General features: G+C 50.5%; 1 protein-coding gene across 3 annotated transcripts in view; it reads right to left on the bottom strand.

The window, feature by feature from the left end:
* Positions 1-23438, bottom strand: part of TUT7 (terminal uridylyl transferase 7) — a 2420963-nt gene that overhangs the window by 1342957 nt on the left and 1054568 nt on the right. The gene's annotated exons all lie outside the window — the stretch shown is intronic.

Genomic DNA, 23438 nt, shown 5'->3' with positions numbered 1-23438 from the left:
TACAAGAAATGGCTGCCTTGCTCCAACAAAGGATTGGCCCACACGGAGGCAGTACGGTCATAAAGCCGAGGGTGGTCAAACGCAAAGGCATGTGCAAAATAGTTGCTGGTACAGTTGGGGATGGGTTATTGAGCAGATGTCATCTTTGACCTTTGTGAAGGTGTAGTAACAGGACATCCACAAGGAGCAAGAACCAAGAAAAACCACATGTCCCAGCAGCCCCATGGCCAAGTACTACAGCCCCAGCAGCCTGGACTCTATCTGGGAGAAAATCAGGCACACGGAGCCTGCAAACAGCCCGGGCAACGCCCAGGCCGACACCCAAAGCAACGCGCATGCGCGAACCCCGAACGCCTGTTCGAGTGCGAGATTGCACCCGAGAGGACGCATTTTACAGAGCTCTAGCAGAAGCCACAAGCGGGGCTCGCCCTCGCTGCTAGGAAGAGACTCTCCGGCCCCGCGTTGCCTAAGATAAGTGAAGTTGCTTTACTAACGTTGCGGAGCATAACTTACCTTGCTGACTAACTCCGGGAAGGCTATGGTTGACTGCTTGACAGCCGCGAGTTCGGGAAGCGCATTGGGGAAAACTGCAGATACTAACCCAGATGCATGCCGCAGTTCGCTCGCTAGTTGCGGGAATTTTCATGTCTTGGTAAACGAAAGATCCACGGAACACGAGAGAATCAAAAACTAATTGTTTCCTTTTGTATCAGGGGCACACTGATTACGAAGCGCCAGCTGCCCACACAGACTGCACAGGCGGCCAGCGGAACAAGAATGGGAAAGCCAGAGCTAAGTGCTTTTCTACTTTTTGTATAAGTATCTACCGCATTTACAAGCCAGGTGTTGCTGTTGCTAGCCACAGCCGAGCACTCGTTGGGTGCACACGTTTAGTTTTGAGAACCCTTGTTTGTGTATCATGTGTGCCTTCACATCATAGTGAGGGAAAAACAGTTAATGTTCGTGTTAAACCCGCATTTAAACCTAACCCTGCTCAGTGCTGATATCGAATGAGTGAGGTCTTTTCAGCAGAAGGGTAACACATGCATGAGATATGAATTTGTGTGAGAGTGAATGTGATTGCTGAGGTACAGGAAGAGCCTCAGCATAGCAACCAACAAAACAGGCTCGCTGAGAACAGAGCCAAGGAGCATGCCTTCCCTTGAACCCCCCTACCTATCCATAACTGCTTCCTAATCCTCAACCCGGTTTTCCCACTACCTCCAACCTATCCAATCCGTGGACCCTAACTCTCTTAACTTGTGGGGGTCGCGGTGCCCTGCGTTCATCTAATCCAGGCACCAAGACCACCAAGGGGAGGTAGGAGTTCTTGCTGCTTCTGCGCTGGATCGGATCACGCCACGAGAATTACCACCTAAATATGATAATACAAAGGCGGCCTTAGTCGTGGAATCAGGGAAAGAGGCTGGCCGCACAAAAAGTGCAGCAGACATTGATTTATGAAGGTCCGAAAGGTCTTTGGATCCCTAGTGAAGCGCACTGGAGAAGCCAATGGGAACTGGGCCACCATATGAACAAGGCCAGAGTCTTGCCTTGATGCTGACGAACTGGGACCTGCAACCGGGGCCGTGGCCATGGATGGTAAAACCGGCAGCTGTAAGCCACACTGTAAGTCAGTGATCTGACGTTGGGTGGCTGCATGAGCTGCAACCATGTCAGTTCTGAGGTCGGCAACTAACTGGGCCAGTGCTGCCAGAGGGTCGGTTGTGTCCATGGTGAGGCTTCTGAATGTCAGAACCGACCTCTATAAAACCTACTGAGGTTAACTCAATCCTGCTACCTTGAACTAGTCGTGTAGAGGACAAGTTCTTCCTAATAATGTACCACCCTACTGATTTCATTAGTACAGTATGGCAGTCTATTTATGGAAAGAAGGAACACCGCTGGCTGCAAATAAAGGCCACAGGTTAGTAAATCACATTACATAGACACCAAGAACGGAAGGAGAAATGAGGCTCACCTCTAGGATCTAGCGCTGTGTCTATATACTGTGGTTGGGGAGCGGTGCAGGCCAGAAATCCCCCTAAACACAAATAACCCTAGAATGAGTGTCACAACTAAAATAATTAAGTAAACCCAAATAAAAGTTTTTAGGATTTCTTACCTGTGAGTTCTGCAAAGTTTTTCCTGAAGGAGTGATGCACCCAGCAATTCAGCAAGTCCCAATAATCTACAGGTAAAAACCTATTCCCGACGGCACAAGTCCAGTGAACAACCAAGTCTCAAGTTCATAAGCAGGCGTGTGCAGAAATAGTTCCAGGAAAATGTGGATTCCGATTGGGTAGTAGTCCGTGGAGAAATACAGTGAAGGGCAGATCATTGTGAGCAATAGGAACAGGGCTGTGGAAGCGGCATAGGTAGTGAAGGCGGTAGAGCTACGGGAATAACACTGAGTGTAATGCAGCCGTTCGTGGTAAGTAGCAAGGTGGGGATGCGGTTACAGCGTAGTTAGCAGGTTGGCAGGCAGAGAGAATCCATTATCCGTAGCAAAGATCAAAACCATGGGAGCAGTGTCAGGGACAAAACGTAGGCGAACAGTCCGATTATAACATAGCCGGTGGTCAACAGGATCGGGTAACAATGAGGCAAAAGGGCAAAGCGTATCAGGTTCGTGAAGCAGGCAAAAAAGGTCAGAAGTTCGAGGAAAACAGACGGCAAGACAAAAAGTCACAAAGCTTGAAGAACACTATTCAGAAGCGAGGCGTGTTGAATCCGAGCCGTATTTAACCAATGGATGTATGAAAATGCCGTAAAGCACGTTCGAGACATCCTGTTTTGGCACATTGCCAGGGTTTACCCCAAGCTGGAACGCAACGCAAATCTTTGTGTGAGTGCTTTCGTCGGGAACCAAGATGCAGACCATAAAGGAGGAGGAGCTCTCCTAATACGAGAAGGAGTGGGAATCGGGGAATGGGAGCACAGGGGTGGACGTGTCCTGACAATATCTTCCTTCTCGAGCTCTTCACTCAACCACCTCCAACTCCCTCAGGGTCAGTCGCTTATCCAAGCAACAAGTTGGTAGTCGATATCTTTCTTTGGCTGGGGCCTCCCTCTGGAACAGCCTCCCTGCCTCACTGAAACTTGAGGCGAACCATCTTCGGTTCCAGAAGTACCTCAAGAGCTTCCTCTTTGCTTCTGCTTTCTCTCCTCCTCTCCCCTGCTGAACTCCTGACTGAAACTGCACTGGTCACCATGCTACCCTCTGATCTCAGGCCAAGCTCCCCTCCCTCACCTGCTGCACACCTTCACTGTCTCCAGGGCAACCCCTGCAGTTGGGGGCTGTTTCTGTATCCCTACAGTCCTCACCAGCTCTTGACACTTGATGTCTGCACTTACCCCTGCACTTGCCACAAGCTGGCTGCACTTTTACCTACTGTTTTTATTCATTTATTACTGTTGATTCTAAGTATTGCACTGCCCACTCCCCCGCACTTTTCCTTTCCCCCATCCCCTGCACTTGCACGATTTCAAGGTTACCTGGCCTAGTAAGATCGTTGTCTCCGTCTTCCCTCTGTTCCCCCTTCCTTGCCTCGTCGCGTTTTGAAACACTTGTGTATAGGTGCGTTATAAATGCCATATCATATCATCCCGTGAGACATGTGCTAAAGAGATGGGGAGGTTTGTGGGCACGTATGCTGCCCTCTCAAATGGGCAAGCCTCTATCAGTAAACTGCTCCCAGCTAGTCCTTGAAGAGGCCAGCTGTACTAGGGGTCACTCAGGCAGTCTTCAGACTTAAGGAGCAGCCCAGTACTGCGAGTATCAGCAGCCTGATACTTTTTTCCACACACAAGATTTGGGTGTAAGAAGGCAGAGCTGGAGAGGATCAGTAAAGCAGCTAACTTTTACGGCAGCTGAGCAACCAGATCAAGGTGCATCCTCCAGTAGGGGACAAGTGCGAGATGTTGACAGAAAATTAGCAAAAGCTCTCAGAGGTTGCCTATTCGAGTTAGACTTCTGGGAATCTCCATTATAGGTGAGACTTTTCCAATCGGAATGCCTTCAGAGGTGGACCAGTGTTTTAAAGCAGAGATAGAAAGCCTTGATCTCAAGGTTGCAAAGTTAATTTCTTGAGCAACATGTTCCTGGTCCATAGGAAGGTCATGATTCTGCCAGTTATAAACCTGAAGAGGCTGAAAGAATTGTCAGTTAAATCAACATTCCAAGATGGAGGGCCTCCATCTTCCCAGGAATAACCTTAGACGCTGGATGCGTAGTTAAAATGCATCAGAAAGACACATACTTACAATTCCAGTGTTTCGGCCGCAATGGATGTTTTAGTTTCAAATAGAATGATCAGATTTGGGAGTTTGAGAGCATACCCTTTGGGCTTTCTTCAGCACCATAGTGGTTTCCCCAAGCTGCTCAAGCCAGTTGTAGTTGAAAATAGGGACCAAGCCGTGAGCTGTAACTTACCCAACAACATGGTTCTCATGACCCAGTAAGCAGAGGAGCTACAGAAACATGCAGATTGGTTCTTGCAAGAGTTAGGTTACCTCATCACGAGAGAAATTGGAGCTGGTTCTGACCAAGAGGATGGAATGTATAGGTTTCCTAGTAGATGGGACAGCTGCCTCGCTTACAGTGCAGAAGAGGAGATGCATCAATAAAGAATGGAAGACAGCAACTCAACACGTGTGGATATCCCTAAGGGAGCTGGCAAGAATAGTAGGGCTACTGGCGGCGTCCATTCAGTTCACATTTCTCAAGCCTCTGCATTATTGGGCACTTCAGAGATGGAGGATCTGCTACCTAAAGAACGGTCCTACCAGTTCAAAATCTAGTGCAGTTAGTCTTAAGAGTCTGACAGAATTTAACTGGTGGCTTCCACATATTCTAGGAAACACTGAAGCTAGTATCATATGTCAGTACTGGGAGCTAGATGCAGTTCTGTCTCTGTAGGGAAGAAGTGGATGCAGCAAAGGCTGAACGTGCACCTAAATTGTATAAAGCTGTGACCCAATTCCTTTACAATAAAATGGTCTCTCTGTTGAGAGACAAAGTGAGCTGATGTATCCTGATGAGGAAGGAGAACATCTCAGCAATACACAAATTGCCCAGGTGGGACAAAATGGAAGGGTTTTAAGTTACTTGCCTGTAGCTATTCTCCAGCATCGGTCTGGCATGGATTCACATGCTCATGAATATTCCCTGTCAGGCTGGGAATCCTTGGTAAAAGAAAAAACAGTTTAACTTTCACTTTAAAAAACTATTTCGGGGGACCTCTAGGGGGCGCTATCCAAGATGGCCACGTGAGCTGAGAGCTTGTCACCCCGCCAGATATAAACATTTAGTACAAGGCAGAAAACCCAGTAAATGACCCACCGGAGGGCAGCGCCATTGAAAGAAAGACGCAGGGCAACAGCATATCAACTTCAGAAAGAGGAGCTGCGCACCCAACATGAAGATCAGAGAGCCGCGGCCAGAGGATACGAAGTGCAGATAGAGGGAGAAGCACAGTAACGGTCCCCTGGAGGCAACACACCGGAGGCCATGCCGGCACCCAGAGGGAGAAAGCACCAGGCCGTCATCGGCCCGGAGGCAGCAGGGACACCGGGGGAATCTGTGCAGGACATTATATGTTACTCACCGTAGTGACTAATGTACCCATAAATCTATAGTCCCCTTTACGCCATACTATATGGGCGTCCCTCACAGGGACAGGCGACAGAACCTTTTTCACTGGAATTTAGAGGTGCGGCCCTGGGAGTATGCGCTCCTCTGACTCCACCCACCGGTGCCACTCAGCCCCCTTTGACGCATCGACAATATTACCATTGCCTAATGACACCAGTTTTATTAAGGGGGAGGATGGTGGGACGTATGGAGCAAAGGAAACTATGGACTAGGAGTACGTTAGTCACTACAGTGAGTAACTTATAATTACTCCAGAGTGGAAAGGTGACCCTCCTAAGAAAACAAGTACCTTAATGCTGCCTGCCCAAATGCCGCGTCAGACCTGGAGCTGGCATCCAAACAGTAGTGCTTGCAGAAGGCAGAAGGCGTAGCCCATGTAGCCGCCCTGCAAATGACCTGCCGTGGAACGTGCCTCTGGAAGGCCACCGCCGTGGCCTTGGCTCTGATAGCGGGGGCCTGCATGTTTGTCAGGAGTGGTTTGTGCTGCTCCTCATAGATCTCCTTGATGACTGCAACCATCCATCTTGCTACAGAGGCCTTGGAAGCCTAATGGCCTTGACCCACTGAAGGCGACATATAGAGCCTCTGATTTACAGAAGCTCTTTGTCGTGTCTAGGTAGAATTTGAGACCAGGCTTAACATCTAGACAGTGCAGTAGCCTCTGAGGCTCGTCCTTGGGGTCCGCAAGGAAAGTAGGTAGCACAATATCCTCATTGAGGTCAAACAAGGAGGTAGGAACGCAGGGTGAGTTCTAAGCACCACCTGGTCCCTATGAAAAGTAGAGTAAGTCTTGGATCCCACCAGTGCCTGGATTTCACTGACCCTGCGTGCAGACCTAAGACCCACCAAAAGGGCTGCATTAATGGCGACTAGCCCGATGTCTGCAGAAGCTATTGGCTCAAATGGTTTATGCGCCAAGGCGCCCAAGACAACACTGCGGTCCCACCCGGGGTGTGGCTTCTTGATAGGCGGATAGAGACTGGAGAGGCCAGCCAGGTGTCTTTTAACCACCGGGTTGGAGGATGAGACGACCTCCTCCCCCGAGTTTCGGTAGGCTCTGATGGCCGCCAAATAGGTGCAGAATGTGTCTACTTGCACCCTTGAGTGTGCGAGGTTTGCTGAGAATGAAAGCATGTTGTCCACTGTGCAGAGCAACCTCTTGATTCCGCCCAGTGACAAAACCTAGTCCACTTGCTTTTGTGCTGGCCCCTAGTAGCCTTACTCCTAGCACCCTGTATGATGTCCAGGTTAGCCTGTGAGATGCTTTAGTGTCACCTGTTCAGGAACCATGCTGCAAGGGCTAACTTCTGGGGGGATGGGGCGGGGTGGATGACCGTGCCTCCCTGCTGGGGTAGTAGGTGAGCTAGACCCAGCATAAGGTGCATCGGGGGCTGATCCGAAAGACTGAGCAGATCCGAGAACCATGGCCTTGCTGGCCACCAGGGAGCTATCAGAATTGTAGAGGTGCCAGGACTCCCTTATCTTGCAGATTACCCTGTGTACCAGGTGAGTGGGAGGGAAGGCAAATGCGTTCATGTTGTTTCACTGTATCTGCATCCCATCGCCCAGAGAGCCGCAGCCCTGTCCCTGCCAGGATGCAAACTGGGGGCACCTCCTGTTGTAGCAAGTGGCAAAGAAATCCACCTGAGGACCCCATTTGTCGAAGATCCCTTGCAGGACCTGTTCGTTCAACTGCCATCCGTAGTTGTCTGCACCCAGCCGGCTGAGCCTCTCCTCCTCCATGTTAGAATCCCCCAGGAGGTGGATTGCTGTGAAACGCATGTTGTTCTCCAGAGACCACCCCCAAATGCTGACTGCCAAAGTGCATAGGGGAGGGGACCTGGTGCCACCCTACTTGATGTAGTACATGCAGGTGGAGCTGTCCATCTGAATGAGCATGGTCTTGCCGCTGATAATCGGAAGGAAGGCTTTGAGGGCGAGCCAGATGGCGATTAACTCGAGCCAGTTGATATGGGCCGCCTGCTCCTGACTGGACTAAACTCCATGGACGCTGTTGCTGTGCAGGGTGGCTCCCCAGCCCTCCAGGGATGAGTCTGTGGTAATGGTAGCCTCTGGTTTTGGCTGCCTGAAGAGCTTGCCTATCCACAAGTTTTAATCCGTGATCCACCAGACCAGGTCCTGTTGGAGATGGGTCGGAATGTTGACCAGAGCTGCCTGGGAACCCTTCTCCTGACTCCAGGAGGCTGCAAAGTGCAGCTGTAATCGTATCATTTTGAGCCTCGTGTATGCACTGCCAGGAGACATGACGCCATGATACCCAAGAGGTGTCGGTACCACCATGCTGAGGTCACAGCTCTGCTGAGAAAATGCCCAGAGGCCCTCTTGATGGCTGTGATCTTGCCCTCTCAGGGAAACTCTGAGGCTGTATCCCAGATGAGGTAGAGTGCAGCTGAGACTTCTTGAGATTGATCGAGAATCCCAAATCGTGTAGAGTATTCATGAGGGTGGAGGAGGTGTGATTTACCGCCTCTGGGGACCTTGCTCTAACCAGCCAGTCGTCTAGGTATGGGTAGATGTGGCGACACTGGGCTCTGAGGAGGGCAGCCACGGCGTTCATCGGTCTTGTGAAGACCTTGGGGGCCGAACTGAGGCCAAATGGTAGCACCTTGTATTGGAAATGTAACCACATGATCCAGAACCTCTGAAAGGACCTTTGGGTTTGTCAGATTGGGATGTGTAAATACGCATCCTTCAGATCCAGGGAGCACATCCAATAAGCGCTGGGGTAACCATCTTGAACTTTTGAAGAGGGAGGAAAAGGTGCAGGGTGGAAAGGTCCAACACAACTCTTAGGCCAGCCTGGTGGTTCTTGTGTATGGCAAAAATCTGTGAATAGAAGCCCAGTCCCCTCTATGATGCTAGGACTTCCTCCACTGCCTGGCTATCTACGAGCGAGCAGATTTCCGCCAACAGAGTTGCTGTCCCAATCTGTGGGAGGGGAGGAGAGGGGAGAAGGAGATAGCAGTAGGCGGAAGCCAGAGGATACTACTGACAATATCCAGGGGTCTGCAAATCTTGCATGCCAGCATTGAGAGTAAAGGGCAAGCCTACCGCCCACCAAAGACATGTGGACCCGGATGAGTGTGTCATACCTTTTTTCCCTCTGAAGCTGATGGGGACTGAAAAAAGCTCTTATTCCCTGCCTTGTGCTGTTTGTGGCAGTGTTGGCTTGGAGACCGGTCCGGCTGTCTGGATCTTCATTCAAGGTAGACTTGGAACCCACCGAAGGCCCGACCCTTGTCAGAACGCTGGTACGCCTGGCAGTAGGTCTTGGGTTAGGACTTTGTGAGGATAGAGAAGGATTTTGCAGTCTCGGAACGGTTTTTCTTCTTATCAAGTTCTTCATTGGTGGTGGAATGGAAAAGGTTGCCACCGTTGAATGGAAGGTCCAATATGCGCTCCTTGACACCCGGGTTGAACTTGGTAGCCCGTACCCAGGCTGTTCTCATGTTTCATAGCGATGCAGATGGCACGGTCGGAGGTGTCTATGTGGGCCACTGTGGAGTCCATTATGCCCTGCGCCACAATTTTTGCTTCCTCCAGTCCAGCCTTGAAGCGCACCCGATTTTACCGGTAGATTGACAGCAGTGAGCATAGCGTCCGCATTGGATTGACAAAGGTGCAACGACGCATTAGAATAGACCTTCTTTCCATATGCTTCCAAGATCTTCTCCTCCTTACCCAGGAGTGTCGAGTCTGAGGTAGCAGAGGATGATTGAGGTTGAGTAGAGCAAGGCCAGGGCGATCACTGAGGAGTGTGGCTGAGGGTGTGCCAACAGCAAGAGTGGATCCCCCTCCAATTGCTTCTACTTGGCGTCGAGGCACCTGTTGGTTAGCAGGGTCGAATAGGGCTTATGCAATCCTTTTTCAGCCAGAACCACAATGTCCTTTTGCATTGGAATCCCTGTTCTAGCTGCAAGGCGTAGAGTGAGGACCTCCACCAGGACCCCCGACTCTGGTTGTTCAACCTCAGGTTGTGGGAGACCGAAGTATTCGGCTAGACCTGCGAGCTGTTCATGACATGCCTTGGTCGAAGAAGGCGTGCAGCGTCCTCTTCCACATCGGTGTCCACCAAAGTGTCCTGCTGGTCCGGGGCAGCTGGAGAAGTACTGGGCACCAAGGGCTGAGGTGTACTGACCGGAGCCGGAGGCTGCTCTATAGGCTGATATGGAACCGCTGGTACTGTAGAAACAGGCATGGGCAGCTGTGGCTGCACAGGGGCCTGAGGGCTGGAGCCACGGGTGGAGTGGCCGTGGGTGCTAGCGGCAGAATTGGAGGTAGCATGTCCCTGATCACATCCTTGAGGATGACGCCGATCTGTGGAGACCTCATAAGCGTGAGGAACTTTTAAAAAAAAAACCTGTCCTCACAGGCCGGTGGGGAACGGGTGGGTAGGAGCAGGGCCATGAGGTTGAGGCCTGGGCACACTCTGCCTCGCTGCATGCGGGTGTATCTGCCCTCCAACGCTGAAGGCCACGTGCCTCTTGAAGACCAGTCCCACCTAGAAACTCGTTCCCCTACCTGCTCCCCGAAGGGGGATGGTGTTGGACGAGCAGCCATTTTGTGTGCCGCAGTGGCCATTTTATCGGGCTGCGTGCAACGAGCCTGTGTCGTGACGCTTGCTGCGCTTGCCTCTTCCTGGACGCTTGACTGAGGAGGTGGAGGCCAACCCTGCACCTCAGGCCTGGGCCTGGTAGCCGGTGTGCCCTCGGCTGTGTCGCCAGTAGTGCTGCGTACATGCGTTGCCTCAGAAATGTTTCCGGTATTAGAGCGTAGCCCCTCAGGTGGAGACCGGGTAATAGAATCGTGCGGTCTTTCAGCAACATTACCGGTAGGATCTTGCGACCCCTCGGCCTGGAGGCTGGTAGCTGAAGCAGCTTTGGTACCTGTGCTGGTGCTAGGACCTGACCGGTCCCTCCCGCACTGACTTTCCTGTGGATGGAGTCACGCTTGCGGGGTACGGATGAAAACAGTGGTCCTTGACTTGTGTCTGACGAAGTCCTTCAAGTCCTCTGGAGGCGACCTTCGGAAGAGCTCTCTCCACTGAGCAAAACTGTTCTTCACAGCGCGCGATGTAAGCGCGTCACACACGGTACAACCCTCCTAGCCGTGATCGGGGTCCAAGGCAGCGGAGGCAAAGAGCACGGGGTTGAATGCAGGGAAAAGCCCCTTGCAGGATGAAGCCAGATGACATCAACATGTGCCAGCGAGGAGTGTGGCGCCAGAGGGCAGAGGTATCTAAATGAAAGACAAAGATACTTCTCTGGGGAAGAGCGCGTGGAATTACTAGGCCAAAGCCTAACCCAGGAGCGCTGGTGAAAGCGTTTCTTTCCAGTCCACGTGGAAAAGAGGACTGGTGAGAGGCGCCGATGGCCGGAGTCAGGGGAGCACATGCTCCCTGGGCCGTGCCGACGCATGCATCGAAATTTAAAAGGGGAAGTTGATTTTTTCTGGTGAAAAAGGTTCCGTCTCCTGTCCCTAGGAGGGCCGCCCATACAGTATGGGACGTAGGAGTATGGAGCAGCGGAACGGCAAGTTCGGACACCATGTGGAGCTGCATCAGCTCTTCCAGGAGGAATTAGGCTCCCTGCGCAGAGCGGCCTGACATGGAGGACGAGAGGCCGTGTAGAGAATAGGAATCCGGAGACAGCATAGGGCGACGGGCGCAAGGTGAAGAAGGCGCGAGTACCCCCTCCGTCCCCCATCCCCACTGGGGCACGCCACAGTAAACTGGAGGAACACGGGGAAAGAAGCCCCTGGGCACCTGATGGAGGGGCAGGGGTGGAAGAGCCGCTAAGGTGTACATGGACATTTGGAGTGAGTACCCCGGGAGGGGGTGGGAGAGGGGCAGCGGAGGGGATAAAGAACGTGCAGGGAGAGAAGGAGGCCTCCAGCTCAGGCTGAGGCAACCGAGAATGAGGTGAAGCAGCAAAGGCAGGCGGATAGCAGGTGAATCCTCTGCTGAGCTATCCAGAGGATGCAGGCACGCTATAGGGAGAGGCTGGACACGGTGTTAGGTAGAATCCTGTGCAGTTCCCTTGGGGACCACTGCAAAAAGATTAAGACTACAGGAGTAAGCAGTAAACCCAATTGGTAGCAGTCTGCACCACCCAGATTTCCCTGGCAGCTGTGGCTGAGCAGTCAGACTTCTCTCAAGAAGAGCAAGGCAGTATATAGAGTACACACAATAGGGCTAAAAATTCAGTGGAACAAGCAAACACTGACCAGAGCTATGTATCAAAAGTATATAATTATTTATTTAACACACACTTTAAAAACCCACTAGCACTCTAAATCAAAAGCAAGTTCAAACACAGTCAGATAAAGTATAAACACCTCCCTTAATAACTATTAGACAAGTCAGAGTTAAAACACCACTATTTGTTAAAACAGATGTGAGCACGTAACATAGATGGCACTCCAATAGTTAGGTTAAAGGGAGAGAAAAAGGCAGAGCATAGAAATAAAACAGGTCCCAACACTTTTAGGAGTTCTCATCAAGGGAATAAAGGCAGTATACACTGTAGATACCAAGTTCATAGGCCAGGCCCACTTTAAATGGAGCAAAGTGAAATGTGCCCAGGATCACACGGTTGAAAATGCACTAAAAGTCTTTGCAGAATGTTCAAAAGAGGTTGGGGCGATTCAAGAAGATAAAGTTAGGTCAGTTGGAAAGCCAAGGATTTAAGGGTCACCTTGGGCAAACCGAAGAAAGGGAGGCCAGGCAGGACACAGTACCTTAAAGAGAGAGGAAGCTCCGGCGGTGGCAGTTGTTCCTGGAAGTGGTTGCAGTTCGTTGTTTCAACCAGGGGAAGAGAGGATCTCGTCGAGGAGGAAACGTGGAGTCGATGCACTGCACAGGGATGAAACCAGCCGCGGAGTTGGTCGGTAAAAGGTGTGTTCCTTTTATTTGCGGTCAAAGTGGTGAAGCTTAGATATCCTGCCGGCGGGGTGCTTGGCACGGACGATTCGACCAAGAGACGTCTTTGGAAGGCGAAACGGCGAACTGGTTGGTCCCAGCTGCTCAGAGGAAGAAGACTCGTCCAGCAGAAGATCTTCTCTTGTCGTTTGGGAAAGTGGTGAGTTTGTTGCAGCAGGGCTCCACCGGTGGTGTCGTCGTTGCAGATGGCTCAGCTTCTTCCCTCTTTGGATTCTTAGGTCCTGTGGTGACTTCTGAAGTTCCAGTCCCAAAAGCCCTGCTTTTATGCAGAAAAACCCCCATTCAACAGCCTAGCTGTCACTCAAACATGCTAAGTGGTGAGCCGGGGCGGCTCACCACTGGGCCACTCAGAATAGAGTGTGACTTGAGTTGCTAAGGCAATGCAGTCCAGGGTGCCAATTACCCTCCCCACACATCCTGTGGAACCCAGACAGAGTGGCACCATTTGGAGGGCTTCTGTGGAGAAGCCCACCAAAAAGTGGAACAAAGGGCTCGACCTTGGTTGGAGTTACAGAGACGGACAGGAACGCCATTTTAGAAAAGAGTTCTGGCAAAAAGACCCAACCGTGGATTTAATATTAAATAAATAAACCAGCGGTATCTTTAACATTGCACCAAAAAGTGGTGCGTTTAATATCAATGGGAAAATCCCATAGGAAATATTCCGGTGGAATATTGTGCGTGGTAACCATTGCCACCAGCCAGAAACTCGACAAGGGGGACTGGACAGTGCCCCCTTGAAAACAGACCCAGGGGCAATATAATTAACCCCTTCCAGTACTTCCACAATATGATGGTTTGTACTGGTTCTGTTCACAATTTAGGACTAGTAAAGTCAATGGTGACTGTACATGCCCTGGGAGACAGTCAGTCCCAGGGTATGGAGTCTATGTTTGGGGTTCACTATGACACCCCTGTGTTACTGCACTGCGGGTGCTGTGTAACACATACACAAACAATAGATGATACCCTATGGAGTAAAGGACCCCATAGCCCACAAGCACACAAATAGTCAGAGACATAGCTCGAATCATGTGGGAGTAAAGAGTCTCACTCTTAGCAGGAGACAAAAAACAAACCCCAAAAATCCAGCAAAGCTGCTGGGGGACTCACTAGGTTTGGGAAATTAGCCTTATAAGAGAATTCTCCCTAACACAGGAAGGCAGGACACAGTGGAGAGGTGAAGGGGGCCCTGGAACGAGGAGAACGGCAGACAAGGATAGGAGGCACGGGCTCCACCTCCCCTTGCCCCAAGGCTGGGTCAGACCACCATGCAGTGGAGAGCAGCAGACGGCAGCCCGCAAGCACTTGACTGAGAGACCAGGGACGCAGAGACAAGTCACACATAGGTTGCCAGAAGGACTGCCCGGGGGAGAATAAAAAGAGGTGCTGGGAGGGGAGAGTAGAGATCCCAGCCTGGGCTGTGCCAACCACGCGGCATAGCGAAGGGAGGTGCCGCGGAGGGACCCACTGGCAGTAGTGGCAAAGAGAAAGGAGGGTGAGCACGTAACAGATGGGAGCCCCAAGACTGAAGGCCCAGAGTGGAGGGAGGGCTGCGAGAGCCCCTGCGAAAGACAGTCGGAAGGTGGTGGTAGCAGACGGTACCCAGGGAGGAGTGAGCTCGCCCACGCAGGAGAAGGCCCCAGAGAAGAGAATATAGCCCATAGAGCAGCAAGCCCGCGATTATACATGCACAGAGGCAAAATGGCGATGGGAGGTATGGAGATCTTAAAGCAAGATCTGCAGGCCATCCTGCTGAAACTTTAAGCATTCAGGACAGAGGTGCAGACCTCCCTGGGGGCCATCGTGGATAAGGTCTCAAAAGGTGGAGGATCGGGTGAAGATCCTGGAGAACAATCAAAGGTCGGCAGATATATCCGGTGTGGCCATGTAAACGAGGGTCAAGGAGCTGGAGCACAGAGAGAGGGAGGCCAGGGCCAAGATCTATGATGGGGAAAACAGGGAAGAGACGAAATAACCTGCGGACATGGGGCCTCCCCAGTACAGAAACTGAATCTCCAAGAGACCTGGCACTAATGCTGACACGCCTGATAAGACAACTGCTGGGAGGAGAGACCGAAAGGGAGATTCGCTTGTATAGGTTCCACAGAGGCGCTGGGTTGGCGGGAGGACCGCGCTCCGTGGTGGCGAAGTGCCACTACTACAGTAACAAAGATGAGATTCTGCGGAAAGCCAGGGAAGTGGGAGAAATAGAATAAAAAGGAGCCTCTGTGGCCATCTTTCAGGACCTATCATCATACACATTGGAGCAGAGGAGAAAATGCAGATCCCTCACTCAATGGCTTCGTAAGGGAGGAGTTAGGTCTCCATGGCGATTCCCCTTCGCGCTGTCCTTCGACTACGATGGGGAGCATTACAAACTACTACAGGGAGAAGAAGCAGGCCTGCTTCTACAAGAGTTGCAAAAGGGGGGGCTGCAACAAGACCACGAAGGCCAGCGTATGCTGCGGGAGCGTTTCTAACAGTGCCTTCGCTCAACCTAAAGGCAGCAAAAGAGACGGCAGCGCAAGGAAGTGCAGGAAACCTCCCTCATTGCAGCCCAAGGGATACGGATGAAGTAGGGCTCTGCCCACCGGTTGGTGTATTTCTTTGAGCAAGGGAAGAGAAGGGGGGAAATGTTATGATAAAATCTTTTGTACATGTTTTGGTGGGGTGGGAATCCCACACCGTCCTGGTAGCCCAGAAATGTTCGGGGTCTCAGGGAAGCTGGGTTCCAGACCCAAGCCGGGCTTGTTTTTCACAGGCCATTTATGCGAGAATTTCAAATTAGGGGAAGGTTAGGAGGGGGGGAATGGGTCGGGGGGGCGTGAGAAAATCACATGCAACATATGTCCAAAGGCTCAGACCATAGCGCACTTGAAGGAATGGTGACAGGTATGGACTTCTCCAGGCAAGGTTATGGTTACTTCAAGGTAGCCACACTAAATGTAAAAGGGCTTAATTCCCCGAATAAGAGGTCCCTAACAGCAAATGCAATCTGTAAAAAAACAATCTGGCAGTGTTATTTCTTTAAGAGACTCACTATCGCAAGGGGGAGGAGAGGGCCCAAATGGGGCTGGAAGTAAGGACAAATGTACTGGGCCTTAGATTCTTGCCCGTTGAGACTGTTGTCCTTTAAGACTGTATTTTTAGTTGCGGTTACTTCCGCACGCAGAGTGAGTGAGTGAGTGAGTTGCAGGCACTTTCCGCCAAACCACCCTTCACTGTGTTCCATAAGGACAGGGTTGTCCTGAGGGTACGACCTTCCTTTCTTCCGAAGGTTGTGTCGGAATTCCATCTGAGCCAGAAGGTAATTCTTCTGGCATTCTATCCTCCTCCACATCCTGCTAAGGAAGAGGAGAGGCTCCATAGGTTGGATCCTAGGAGAGCTTTGAGTTTCCATCTCTCACGGATGTCCCGGGTCAGAGTGGACGATCATCTCTTTATTGGTTACGCTGGAAGGCGTTTAGGTCAGGCTGTTTCTAAGCAGACCTTGTCTAGATGGATCATTTTGACGATCTCTAAATGTTCTCGCTTAGCGGAGAAGGACCCTCCTGTAGGTTTACGGGCTCATTCTACTAGGGGTATGGCTGCCTTCACTGCACTACATAGGGGTGTTCCAATTCGCAATATTTGCGAAGCGGGTACATGGGCCTCTGTCCATACTTTTGTAAAACATTATGCCTTGGACTATATGCATGGTTAAGATTTGGCCTTTGGCAAGGCAGTCCTCTATTCTGCAATTTGATTGGGCATTCTAAAATTTCTAAATTCTTTTCCCACCTCCTTACGTTGGTACTGCTTTGGGAGTCCGTCAAAGATGTGGAATACGTCAGAGGACACAATCCCCTCGAAGAACCAGTTACTTTCTTACCTGTAACGTTCTTTCGAGGGGATGTTCCTCCGACGTATTCCACATCGTACCCTCCCTACCTGTCCCTCTACAGAATTTCTTATGTGATTGCAGCTTCCGTTTCTGCAAGGCTTTCTGTAGTCATTCTGGCAGAAGATTGGTGCCACAGGTTCTGGGGGAAAACCTACAACTGAGGCTACGGGCGTCGTGCGTCCTACTTATAACATCCGGTGACGTCGACCGTCGGAGGATGTCCTTGATGGAGCGTATCAATGTCATCGACGCAGGATGCCTACGCCGAAAAGGTTTCCAAAGAAGCACAGCTGAGGTAATTACCTGTCAAAGATGTGGTATACGTCAGAGGACACAATCCCCTCGAAATGGTAACCCTAGCCTTGATTTATGCCCCGAATGCGAATCAAGTGGAATTCTTAAGAAAGGTGTGCGCAGTGCTTGTGGATTGGGGGGTGGGGGAGAATACGATGGTGGGGGAGACTTCAATATGATCCTGGACCCAAGTCGAGACTGGTGGTCCGCCCATGGGGACAGGGGGAAGAACGAAGGATAGGGCCCACAAAGATTTCACGCAGTTGCTGCAAGACGACTTCTGGGCAGATATATGGAGAACGCACCACCCACAGCCAGGAGGGTACATCTTCTCCCCACCGCACCAAACCTACACCAGAATCAATCTCTTGCTGACACCACAGGAACAGAGAGACCTAACCAGTCACCCTAAGGTTGAGACAGTAACATGGTCAAACTATGAGATGGTTGTGGTGGAGTGGAATACAGGTGGATACCAGGAGACACCCAGGTGGCGCTGCAATGACAGTCTCTTGCGAGGCCCCACCTTCAAGGAATTTATAGAGAAATTTGCTGCTTTTTCGATACAAACAATAGTGAAACACTTAAAGCATGTGTCGGAGGCGGCGAAATCCACTTTCAGGGGCCTTTTAATGGCGGAAGGGGCACGGAAGAAAAGGGAGAGGGTGTTGATAGAACAGCGGCTACGGGGAGAACTGCGGAGCATGCGAACCTGCCTAACAAGCCTGGGGACGGACAGGGAGGGGCTCTTAAGGGATGTGAGAGACAAAAGAGAGGAGTTGCACTCGCTCTTGAGAGGCGAGATACTCAACCGGCAACGGTACGCAAAGCAAAGATACTATGAGAAAGGGGATCGAGTTGGGACACTCCTGGCAAATAGGATACAGAAGGCGAAGGTGGAGAGGAAGATGATATAATCCGGGATGGGGAGGTCAGATGCATACATCAAGGGACAACATATAGGAATGCTTCATACAATATTATGAGAACCTTTATCCACAATCCCATAGCGAGTGCGACATGAGGGTGCAGGAGTACCTGGATCGTCTCCCTATACCACGGTTGTCAGGAGAGGAGAGGTTGGCTCTAGAGAGGGATTTCTAGAGAGGAATATCTCAGCAAAGGAGGTACAGCAGGCGATAGCTCAGCCTAAGGCGGGCAAAGCCCCAGGTGAGGATGGATACACCTCAGATTTTTATAAACAGTTTCAGGAACTCCTGGCCGAGCCCCTAACCCAAGTATTTAATTCTATTGAGGTATCGGGAAACGTACTGCCCACGTTCTTTGAGGCACTGATAGGGGTCATCCCCAAACCAAGGAAAGAACAGGGAGCAATGCTCCTCGTACCGCCCCATCTCATTATTAAACACGGATGCCAAGATATTCGCGAGAATCCTGGCATCCAGACTGTAAGCATACCTCCTCAAATTGGTTCACCCGGATCAAGCGGGACTTGTCCGTAACAGGCAAGGATCGGACAACATGAGGAAACCTGAGGTGCGACGCAAAGGGGTCCCAATTTTGCCACTCCACGTGCAGAAGGCCTATCGAGTTAGCTGGGCCTTCATGGCGGGGGGTCTGGAGAAAATTAGCATGGGAACCAAATGGGTGGGCTGGATCGCAGCTCTATACTCTGCGCCCAGGGCAAGAATAGTGGTTAATGGGTGTTAGGCAGAATCATCCTGCGCAGTGCCCTTAGGGACCACTACACACAATTAAGACTACAAGTGGTAATACAAGTTCACCTTTGGTACAAGCCTGTACTACTATGTTAAAGTGGTAGCAGTAGCGGAGCAGCCAGGCTTATCGCAAGAGTATATGAGCAGTAGCAGACATTACACAAAGGGCCCACAATTACTGTGACTCAAGCAAACACAGACTCAAGGTTTCAGGGAAAAAATATAAGTACATTTATATAAATTCAAAACCATACGTAAAATACACTACAAACAACCAATTCTCTTGGCACAGAATAGCTCGAGGTAAGTACCTTATGTTTTGGCAGACCAGTGGTATGAAACAAAAGACGTTACCGGGGACACACATGCGATCACTTTTTGACAGTTTGGTCGTATCAAATAAACAGGTATCCGCGGCAAGAAATGTTATTGGGACAAAACACACTTAGCGCCTGGGCTAACCAGAGAGAGTTGGGGGGAAAAAATCATAGGCAATACTTTTGTCAGGGCAGACAGAATCAGAGAACACTCGTTGACAGAAATACAAGAGTAAATAGGCCTGAGCCAGTGTCAAGTGGAACCGGGTTCCTGTTAGCGAGGATCACATAGTCAGACAGTTCAAGATTCAAGGTTGCCAGGAGTACTTGGATATTGTCAACAGAGGAAGCAAAAGTTATAAGAAGGCGGGAAGACAAGGGCAAGCCTTGGATGAGGGAAAAGGGATTCATCCTAGTTCCTCGATGCAGAACACGGTACCTTATTCAAAGAAGAAGCTGGTGCCACGGCAGTTGTTCCCGGTAGTTTTCTGCAGACCCACGGTTCCTGCAGCTTCGGTCGTGGAGACTAGCGTGAGGACGTCTGGAGGGGTCTGCATCACACAGGGATGAAGCCAGCAGCAGCAACGGTGAATACAAGGTGCGCTCCTTTAAAACAGGAGAGGCTCTTCAGATGGCTATCCGGACCACTACAGCAGTGTGCAGCGATTTCGACCACGAAGAGGATCCTCTGGCTGTGGAAGTTGAGCTGGTTGACCCCACCAGGCTCAAGGGAAGAAGACTCCCGACTGGATCTTCTCTGGTCGTCGAAGGGTAGATAGCTCAGGGCTTCACCGGGACGGGGTACTTGCAGCAGCCGTCTTCTTCTCCGCTTCTCTTCGGTCCCTTGTAGTTCCAGTGGCGACTGACTTCCATCCCAAGAGTCCTGCCTTTTATGCGAAAATCCCCCATTCACACAGCCTGGCTGTCAATCACGCAGCATGGGGGTTGTCCCGCCGGGACAACCCCCTCAGCCAATCATGGCAAAGTGTGACTTGGGTTTCCTAGGAAACCCTGTGCAGGGGGTGACTACACCCCTCCCTCACATTCAGCCCACCTAGACACCAAGGCGCCCAGAGGAGGGCTTCTTGGCAGAAGCCTGCCAAAAGACGGTGAACAAAGAAGGCAAACCTGGTTTGCCGCATGTTAGGCAGAAACCTGTGCAGTTCCCTTAGGGACCACTGCAAGTGATTTAAGACTACAGGTGTTTGGCAGTAAACCCACTTGGTAGCAGTCTACACCACACAGATTCACTTGGTAGCTGTGGCTGAGCAGTCAGACTTCCCTCAAGAAGAGTTGGGCAGTATATAGAGTAGACAGAATAGGTACAGAGATACAGTTGCACAAGCAAACACTGACCAGAGCTTTGGTGTAAAAGTATATAGTTAAAGACACACTTGTATATTACACTAGCACAAAGAGGTAAGTAAATTCAGCACACAGTCACTATTATATATATACAACCCTAATTACTTATTAGACAAGTCTTAGTGAGAAACACCACTTATTTTCAGACAGAGGTGAGCGCTTAACATAAGATGGTACTCTAATAAGTTATTAAAAAGGGAGGGAAAAGGGCAGAGTTATGGAAGCACACAAATTTCAATACTTTTTAAAGAACCACAGTAAGGCAGGATAGGCAGAGTTCTACAGGAGAGCAAGGAAGTCAATTGCAAGGCCCACTCTTGGAGATAGCAAGCAGAAGGGGTCCAGGTTCACACAGTGGGGTTATGCCCAAAGAGTCGTGTAGATAGTTTGCACACAAAGAATGAAATTAAAGTCAGGAAAAGTTAGCTAGGTTGTCCCAGGCCAGCCCAGGTTAGAAAGTCGACGATTTACTGTCACCCCGAACGATCTGTCACAAGGGAAGCCAGGCGGGACACAGTACCTTAAGTGGTAAGGAAGCTCCCGCGGGGGCAGTTTTTCCTGGCAGCAGGTACAAGTCGGTGTTTTGTCCAGAGGAAGAGGAGGCCTCGACGTGGAGGAAAGATGAAGGTCGTTGCACTGCCAGGGAAGAAACCAGCCGCGGAGTTCTTCGGTTAAAAGGTACTACCCTTATATTTGCGGTAGTGGTAAGCCGTGGTATTCCGGTTGCCGGGGTGCTTGGCACGGGCAAGGCGGCCACGAGATGCTACAGGAAGGTGAAAAGGCGGCAAAACTGGTTATCCCCACCAGTCAAAGGAAGAAGACTCTCCGGACTGGAGATCTCCTCTGTCGTCGGGAAAAGTGGTGAGACGGTTCAGCAGGGCTCCACCGGTGGTGTCGTCGTTGCAGGTCGGCTCAGCTTCTCCCTCCTCGGATTCTTAGGTCCTGTGGCGACTTCTGAAGTTCCAGTCCCCAAAGCCCTGCTTTTATGCAGCAAACCCCCATTCATTCAGCCTAGCTGTCAAACATGCTAAGTGGTGAGCCGGCCAGCTCACCACTTGGGCCAATCACACAAGAGTGCGACTTGAGTTGCCAAGGCAACCCAGTCCAGGGTTCCTAAACCCCCCTCCCACACCCCCTGTGGTACCCAGACAGAGTGGCACCACTTTTGGAGGCTTCTGTGGAGAAGCCCGCCAAAAAGTGGAACAAAGGGCTCGACTTGGTTTGGAGTCACAGAAGAGAACAAACACCATTTTAGAATTGAGTTCTGGCAAAAAATACCAACCAGTGAATTAATATTAAATAAATAAACTGGCGGTATGTTCGAGGCTATAGGAATTAAATAATTAAAGTTGGTAGCCTCAAACAATGGGAAAATCCCATAGAGATATATTCGCGGTCGAATATAAAAAGTAGTATCCACTGCCACCAGCCAAAACTCGATCAGGGGGGATGGAGACGTGCCCCCTCGAACAACAAACCCCGGAGCAATCGAATTGCCCCGACCAGTACGTCCACAATATGATGGTTTGTACTGCTTTCTGTTCATAATTTGGGACTAGTAAAGCCAATGGTGACTTTACATGCCCTGGGAGACAGTAGTCAGTCCCAGGGTATGGAGTCTATGTTGGGGGGTCGCTACGACACCCCTGGGTTACGGCACGGAGGGTGCTGGGTAACCCACATCAAAAACACATGAGACCCTATGGAGTAAAAGACCCCATAGCCCATAAAACACATGGAAAGGCAAAGGAACACCTCAAATCATGTCTAAGAGTGGGAGTAAAAGAGTTTCACTCTTAGCAGGAGAAAAAAATAAACCCAAAAAATCCAGCAAAGCTGCTGGGGGACTCGCTAGGTTTGGGAAATTAGCCTTTACAGAGAATTCTCCCTAACACCGCACAAAGTAAAACACAAGAAGGACTTTAACTTAAAGAAATGGCGAATAAACCCAACCGGAGCCAAAAGAAAGAGTATTTAGTCAAGCGGGTTTATGTTCGAAGCTAATATAATAGACTAAAACAATACCACGTTTATACAGTATAAACGCGGTAGAAAAGTTAGGGTAGATACCACTGCCACCAGCCAAGTCTAAAAATTAAAAGAGCAAAAAGAAAGCTCAGAGGCGCACAGACAACAAGGGGAAGGATTTAACCTTTTCCAGTACTCCATGTAAGATGGGTTGTACTGGGTCTGTAGTGAAAAGAGACTATGGAAAGTTAATGGCAACTTTACCTGTTTCTAGGGGACAGTAGTCAGCCCCAGAAAAAGGAGTCATTGGGAAGTCTTGGAGACAACCCTGTGTTACTGCATGGAAGGTGCTGTGTAACACACACAACAAGTAGGACTCATGGAGTGGTGTGCTCCAGAGTCCAAGATCACACAAGTAGAAATGCACATGACAAAACCCAGGTAAGAGTGGGAAAAAGAGGCACACTCTTACCAAGTGAAAAAAATAAACTGGGACTCACTAGGTGAGGGAAATTAGCCATAGAATGAGAATCCTCCCTAACAAATCGGGGACTGTCAAGGGGCTTGGGACTGCAAAGGGGTACTAGACAGGGATGCCCCCTGTTACCCCTCCCTACTCTATGCTCTGGTTATGGAACCATAGGCGCTAGCAGTACGGGGGAGGGGAACAACAATATTACACAGGTACAAATTGGGACTATGAGTTTAAAATGAGCCCGTTTGCCGACGACGCCTTGCTCTATACTACAAATCCACATGTGTCCATCCCCCGCCTCCTGCAGACAATGGAGGAGTACGGAGCATTGTCCGGATTTAAAATAAATATAGATAAATCAGTGGAGTTTTCGCTGGGGGAATGGAGCCAAGACATTAAGGGGTACGTCAGGGACTTGGGCCTGCAGATGCAACAGAAAGGGGTCAGGAATTTAGGGATTAACGTTACAAGGGACACCGGTTACCTTTTTACAGAAATTGATCTCCCACTTTGGGACAAGGCGCAGGACAATTTGCGACATTGGGGTAGAATGAACCTTTCCTGGAAGGCGGACCTCAACTGCGTCAAAATGACGATACTCCCTGTATCTTTTCCAAAAGCTCCCAACCATAGTTCCTACCTCGTACTTTAGAATGTGCGTAGAGCCCTACTGCATTTTTTGTGGGCAGGGACAAGGCCAAGGGTGGCTTTTAGCTATTACTCCTAACGGAGGAGGACAGGGGGTGGGTTTCCCGGATATCGAAAGTGTACTATAAGGCAGCATAGTTGCAAATAAATTAATAGTTACTCACCGTAGTGACTAACGTACTATTAGTC

This window comes from Ambystoma mexicanum, chromosome 6p (genome assembly GCF_040938575.1).
Source record: "Ambystoma mexicanum isolate Mex_15411 chromosome 6p, UKY_AmexF1_1, whole genome shotgun sequence".
Lineage (NCBI taxonomy): Eukaryota > Metazoa > Chordata > Amphibia > Caudata > Ambystomatidae > Ambystoma > Ambystoma mexicanum.
This window is presented reverse-complemented; position numbering and strand designations above follow the sequence as displayed.